Genomic DNA, 8,275 nt, shown 5'->3' on the forward strand with positions numbered 1-8,275 from the left:
AAAGTAGTATATATGCATTATGAGCAGCAGCATCAGAGCGAGCCACCGAAACTGCCACTATAGTTCTCTTTAAGAATTTCATTTATCGTATAACCGTCTTTTTTAAGATGTTGCCTGAGACCAATAATCATCGGATATATCCTAACTGATTTAAGGTGTGACTTGTCCACTACGGTAAATTCATGGACCTCATTATCCAACTCAATCAAACTAGCCCCTGAAGGCTTTTGACTACCAGTGTTCTTCATCTTTAACCTGACATCAAAAACCTTATCCCAATTTTCGTCTGCAGCATATATATTTAAAATCATACAAAGATTCCATGCATCATTCGGCTCTAGCTTAACTAGTTGATCATAGAAATTGAGAGGGGGTAATACCTGTTATAGAGTGCAAACTCAAAACTTAATTCACTGAACTCAAAGATCCAAAGTCCTGCAGTCAAAAACAATAAAAACGACAGTTAATTTTCATCAATTAAATCCACATAAATAACTACAAAAAATAAACACAAACACGCAACCGTAATCGCAACCGCAAACGCAAACACATACACAAACACAAACACAAACGTACACACACACATGGACAGGGAGAGAGACAGAGAGGGACATAGAGAGAGAAGGCGCACAGAGAGAGAGACAAGAAAGATAGAGAGAGAAGGAGAGAGGGAGAGAGATAAAGGGATAAACACAAATTGAGACATGAAGAGATGGAGAAATTATTAACACAACTACACACACCTTTAATTCCAAATAAAATATACCAAATAAACAAGGACATTTACAAAGCCCTAAATTAAAAAAAAAACCTAAGATTGAAAATACCTTAAGAAAATGTCTTCAACTGCAAACCCAAACACGAACACCTGAAAACAACTGAGCCCTAATTGAATGAAGTTAAAAGAAGAATGGAAGCCCTAATTGAAGCCTTGATCCCCAATTCAATTGAGCCCTAATTATAAAGTCTCTTGAGCCTAATTACAGATTATACATACATATTAAAGACTGATAATGGTGGCGAGAGAGAGTTAAAATGGTGGCGAAAGAGAGGTTAGCGAGAGAGAGGTCAGAGAGATAGAGAGGGAAAGTTGAGTGAGAAAGTCGGGTGTGAGAGTGAGATATGGAGAAGGAATATGTTGAAATTTTTGTCCGAAAAATTTCAAAGTTTCTAAAATTTGGGCGGTTGGAGCCCAAATTTTACAGGTATAAGCCCCAAAATTCGACCCGCTTTGTGAGTCCAAACATGAGTTTTATATTTTAATTTTAATCATAAAATTTATATAAAAAAATTTATAAAAAATAATTACTTATATATACTTTATTACTTTTATAATTTAAATATTTACAATATTTCATAAAATATATTTTTAAAACATATATATGAGTACTCATATAACCACTCTTTTAAGATTAAATTAAATTAATATTTGAACTTAAAAATATATTATATTTATATTTTAATACCCTAAGCTAACATTTTTAAAAGTATGTTACAAGCTGTAACACTTTATAGCTAATGTAAGATCATATTTTTAGCTAAGGTAACACAAAAATGACAATATTACATTAGACCATATGTAGCATAGCTATGGTAACATGTTGGGGTAACATATTTTTGGAGGGGGTTGCGATAGGTCATATTTGGTGTAGTGCCTCCATGATTTCGTTTATGTGTTTGGGTTGATATTTAGGCGTACACCACCTAAATGCTCGGATACCAAGTGTAGGATAAAATTAATATCTAAACTCTACTACTCCTACTGCATAATACATATATGAACCCATGTCTTTCTGTAAACTGAGAAAAGAAAGATTTTTTGACTTATTTCACAAATGAGATTACAAGTCAATATAAAGCAGATAGTCTGCAACGTGCATACACAACTAGACCTCCAAAATATCAACTACTCCTAATTTTTCTCCACCACTTATGTTTATTCTTAAGACCCCGACTTATTCTCTAATGAATGTATGACATATTCATACACGTACAAGCTGATCTAAAACAAATAAAATAAAACTTTAAAATAATAAAACAATTTTAGATTAATTTTCCAACACAAGCTATACAGTAGGCACGACTACATACCAACTCCGGTATACTTTCTGAGAATTTAAGTTTGCTTCTTCATGCCCTTGCTACAACTTCCACATTACGAAAGAAACCCAAAACTCAGAAAAGAAAAACTGGAGTACGTCCAATACTTACACATTTTCTAATGTTGTTAAAAAAACATCTTCTAATGCACCGATAAATATCGAACACCATTAATTGACAAATTTATGTAATGTTCTAAAAATAATATTACATATCATTAGTTTATTTATGATATTTACACTACACCATATTTGACCTATATTAACACCAAAAAAAGTGTTAAAATGACCAAAAAATGTTACCTAAAGCAAAAAAATGAGCTATGGTTACATTTTTTTTGATTTTTTTAAAATTTTGGGGTGTTGGATTGGCTCCTGCTACAATAGGTGTCTACGGCTACACTTTTCGAAATTTTGGTAACAATTCTCAATGTATTACAATAGAGTATCTATAGTTACATTTTCTATTTCTATGGTAACAAGTTGAAAGTGTAACCACAATTCTGTTGCAACACACCTTACCCTTTAGTAACACCAAAAATATGTTGGAATAGACTCTTTTGTAACACCGTATTTGTTATTATAACACACAGTTCAATCTTTTGGTAACACTTTTATATCTCATTGTAACATTCTTTTTTAACATTCTGGTATTTATTGTAACACTTTTTCCAATTTTTAATAACATAAATATATCAATCATATATCAATCGATCACACTTGGAAGTTAGAACACTAAAAACTTAAATACATTTAACTTAAAAACTCAAATTAAAGTTCAAATTCAACACAATACAAAGTTACAAGTCACATATGTGGGAGGAGTTTTATACACGCCCTTAATGTTTATGAAATACAAATCAATGCAGATAGTACATTTTCCATTAGCAACTAGCATGACAACGTCCATAGATACACCTGGCCGCCACTCGTAGCCCATGCAAGCATCCCAAACTTGTGAGGATGCACATTAAAGAGACATGGAATAGCAGCATCTTTGGGCTAGTTATTGTGCCGATACATCTGCTCTCGGCTACAGATATAACGTCAACTCCGCTTTTCATATTGCCTAGAAAGATATGTGAATATTGATGTTGATCTATGATTCTGATATATGCATCAACTCAAGTTTTCAATTTTAGTGCTCTCCTGTTTCAGAGACAACAAACATGAATTAAAGTGAGCTGGTTGTAGATCTAAAGAAAACAGCAACTATATAGTCATAATAAGTGGAATGCATCACAAAAATTTGAATTGCATTTTTAAGAATTATATGCACTGGAATGAGTAACCTATACAAGTTTTTTTTTTATTTGATCTAACTCAAGAAGTGTCCTATTGTTAATCACAACATACTTATATAGTTAAAGCAGTGTGCATTATATGAAAAGTACAAATACTTAAAGCTTCAGTTAACAAAGTGCATATTGTATCTAAAGAAGTCTGTTTGTACCATTTTATAATTCAGAAACTTAAACTAGATACGGTCCTACCATCCATTGCCTAAAGAATTTTCTTTGTTTTATTCATGACAAAAGACGAACACTCAACATCATAGAAGAAACAAAAAAATACAACATTGCAGCAAGACATGACAAGCATTTATAATATTAATGTATAGGTTACTTTGAGCAAGAAATATGCAGAGGTTGTACCAACACTCCAGTCACGAAAGAATAAAAATTCCATGAAACAACTGAACAGATGTTAATCCTGCGTATACACAGCAGATAGAAGGTAGAGTTTCTTGAAAAAATAATTAGGGCCATGGAAATTGCAAACCTTAATCTTGTGATTAGCCCATCCATTGAGATTATTCTCCTCCCAAGTCCCAGCCTATATGGAAAAATGGTAAAGCAATAAATGACATAATCATACATACACAAAGAATGTTTCACTGGACCAGATTTTTCGATATGTAACAATGCTGCACTGGCAAAGTATATACTTCAATCTGATTGAAGACAATTGCATAATCATAAATACACAAAGATGAAAAGAAAAATAAGCATAGGAACACAAACCCACTCTTAACTAGCTCACTTATCTCCTGGAGCAATCTCTAAACAAACCGTTCAAATTGCAAAACCCATATTAACAGATCTTTATTTCCAGTTTAAAGATTGCATATTGATGTTCTGTTCATCCAAGTTGCAAGTGATCACAATTCATATATACACGAATATGAAAAGAAAAATAAGCATATGAATATCAAACATAAGTTCCATTATATATATTGAGGTGAATAGCCTAATTAATTGTAACTTTTATATTTCAACAAATCACTTTTCGAAAGTTGATCACCAGCTTGAAAGTAGAAACGACAAGCAAATATAATTTACTATATGATGTTTATAGCATAATCACTACGTGTATAGCGGGCACACTGCATGTATCACAGAGTAGCCATGATTAGGTAAGAAAGTAGAATGTAATTCATAAAATTCTATAGTAACCTATATTAGTTTAAATCACTGGATACATATTTATTATACACAAGGCTTCATGTTCAGGCATATCTAGTAAGTGATGATAGAAGCAAAATGCAGCAATATCATTTCCATTTCCAAAATACTAACAATCAGAAGAAAGAGTGAATATGGAGAAGATTTGCCAGAGAAGTGATTTGTTGTCCAAGTCCTGCTTAGGTACATCCCTGCCACGCATAGTCACCAAGGAGCCATTTGTTAATAGATGAATGGAAGGGAATGAAATGAACTATCCATGAAATATCATTCAGACTGTTTGTGAATGATTTTTTAATCTGGACGACACATGCTTTTTTCTGGACGAATCCTCCTTTGAAATCCAACTGAACCATTCAAATCATGTTGTACTCGGTGCATCTCCTAATCCATTGCCAATACTCACTCTTTTTTTACTTCAAAAATTATTTGTTACTCAAATAATTGATAAAAAATAATAATATTATTTATTTTCATATTTTTGAAAAGCTAAACAAATAGAAGATGATAAATACTTGTTTGATATCAATTAAAATTATTTATCCTATAAAGGTACACAATATCTAAATTTTTTTAATTCAAATTTTTTAAAAAAAAAAAATTATTTTTAATTTAATAAATTAATCATTACTCGTATCTATGCCATCAATACTGTAATTTATGTAGTTGAAGTATTGAATTTTTGATGATTTGTTCTTTAGTTGGTCATAATAATATGACACTAATTTAATTAAAATATAATAAATTTAAATTTCTAAACTAAAAATGGTCTAATGTTTTATTTAGCAAAACAAATGGCCTAATGTTCAAACTTCTATAACATTACATGCTATAAAAATATTAAAGAAATTAAATTAAATTTAAAAAATATTCATTCAGAAATTTATATACTTTCTTTGTCAAACAACATTTCTCGTTCATAATTCAGATTACTCATTCGTTCAGATTCATAATCATTTAGAAAATATAGTTCAATTTTAACAAATGACCCCCAAGTCTAGAAATATGGCTTTACTTTCACAGCAGATACAAAATATATAAATACTTTTTGCCATGTTACAAAATATTATTATTGGCAGATTATTGTAATTATATGTTAATTTTTTTTCTTAATTTATTTACTTTTAGACCATCTTATGGTCAAGATCATTAAAAACATACACAAAATCACAACTTCCGATATACCGCCTGGATTCTTGATTATAAAACAACTTGCTGAATTTCATACTCTTCATAACCAGTAGTCCTAAAAAGATATACCATGTCACTAATCTGATCATCAACAGCCAACTCTAGATACAATGACTTGTTTGTGCAAAACTATAGTAACCAAATCAGTACCTGTATCTCCCTCTGCAAGTTTCTCCAACTTGGCCCCAACTAAGCCCCAACTTATTTGAATAAAAAACGTAAGTTCCATCCTAATATGTATATCAGGCATAAAATTTGTTAAAATCTGCTATAAATTCCAATAATATTTGATAAGAATATAGGTCTAATTATCTTCTTTAATACATGTAATATAAGCTGGACAAAAATATCCCAGAAGTATTAGCTTCAAATTATTTAGAATGACTTCCTAGTGAAGAGTTATGTTTAACTATGAAACAATATATCTTTTTATGCATCCTCCAGCTTATCGGCTTATCAACGCACTAACGCTATTTGTTAAGACATTGGAAACTTGGAATTTTCCCGTAACTAACAAATATGTCATCTATGTAGCTTAACAGAACATATAATACTCCAAATTTAGAAGTTACATTTAAGCTAACAGTTAATTACCGCAAACATGAGACATAATCAGTAGAACCACATTCGATCATTTAAACTTTAAAATGATCAATATACGGTTAAACCTTGATGAAGTAATAATCGATAAAGTAATAACCTCGTTAAAATAATATTTTTCTTCGGTCCCAACATAATGGACACAGTGTATTTTTACTCCCGGTAAAGTAATAAACTCGCTAAAGTAATATTTTTTCTTGGCCCCAACCTTATTACTTTAAAGAGGTTTAACTGTAGGATGCAAAACCTACCCCTAAATATATGCCTGAATTTCCATTCAACGTTATGAAGGTCTCTAGCGATTAACTCCTGAGCTGGAGGCTGTTATCTAAGAAAACTGATATTAGTAAAACCCTGGAAGCATAGATGACAAAATGCGTCCGAACAAAAGTTATCTTACCAATGGAGGAAAAACTGCAGCACGACGAGGAACAAAGAATCCTCCATGGGTACTGGTATCACTACCCGTTAGTGCCTTGTAAAATTAATTTGTTGGCTGCCTGTTTGGAATTCCCAGCTCAGCAGGAAGATATGTGTCCTTCTGCTCTTGCTGAGAAATTTCCCCAATTATTTATGTTTGCATAAGATTATAACAAAAAAACTACAGATAAACATATTTTAGTAAATCATTCTACCGGAGTCAATGGCTGCAAAGTCATTTGGGCATATACTTCATCAGTTTCAACATCTGCCTGAATCCCGCCAAAAATTAGAACGAGTTACTTCACAATTAAAAGCTTATAAGCATATACATGATCATTATTATGTATTAAATGGGACATACGTGCATTGTGACATTGTGGAGTTGGCAGATCAACTGGGCAGACAGGTTTGGATAATTGGGAATGTGACCATCAATTTCTTTATTAGTCGTTGCAGCAACCTGCCCTCCCAATTCAATTGAACAACATATAATTAGCCTTACACATAAAAATTACTAATATATGCATATATGCGCTTTGAATCATACGAAAAATTCTAACTACACTCAAAAAGTGCTACAGAACTCAAACCTGCTCACTGTGACCTTGGGAAAAGTAAACCACGCGACTACCCACTGCAGGCAGCGACGCAAGTGGACCAGAACAAGCATGCCATAACTCTGAATTCAAACATTTCTTCTCTTCTTCCATAAAATTCAAACAAACAACAAAAAGAACCATCAATTCACAAAAAGCTATACATATAAATGATACAAGAAGATAAATTGGAGAAGAGAATAAGACGAAACTAAGAGCATATCCAAATAAGAAGAAATCCCCAAATTACTCCATGAAGAAAGCCACAATTTTTACAAACTCGAACCCTAATTTCCAAGCTCCAAGCTTTGACCCGACTAAGAACCCTAATTAATAAACCCTAATCTCCAAGCTCTGGCTTGACCAAGAACCCTAATTTCGAACCTCAAATGAGTGAGTGTTTGAGTGTTTAATTGAGTGTGTGTACAGTGTTTAATTGAGTGTGTATACAATGTTTTGTAATTTTAAGAGAGTGTTTTACTTTAATAAAAATGAGCGGGTCAAACTTTATCACTTGGGCCGCCTAAAATTTGGTGAAAATTTGGTTGAAAATTGGCCTGCTACTATAATCCCGCCTAAATATTTAGTTATATGGTAACACTTATTATAATATCAATGTTAACACTATTTTTTGTGTTACAATAACAATTTCGTCATGTCTGTGGTAACACCTAGTATCCTCTACCGTAACACAAAAAAAAAAATGTTTCCTCAGATCAATTTTTAGTGATTTTAGGCAACATTTTTGCCTGTAACATTAAAAAAATGTTCCAGCAGAAACACAAGTACTGCTATAAATACTGTATTTGTTGGTGACAAAGTTACAATCCTGGAATTTCCACAACCAGTTTGACAGTATTATAATGATACCAGCAGAAACACAAGTACTGGTAGAGAATGT

General features: G+C 32.0%; 1 pseudogene; it reads right to left on the reverse strand.

Moving 5' to 3' along the window:
- Positions 1–2,826: 2,826 nt before the first annotated feature.
- On the reverse strand, positions 2,827–8,275 carry LOC141660585 (auxin response factor 8-like; annotated as a pseudogene).

This window comes from Apium graveolens, chromosome 5, assembly GCF_009905375.1.
Source record: "Apium graveolens cultivar Ventura chromosome 5, ASM990537v1, whole genome shotgun sequence".
Classification (NCBI taxonomy): Eukaryota; Viridiplantae; Streptophyta; class Magnoliopsida; order Apiales; family Apiaceae; genus Apium; species Apium graveolens.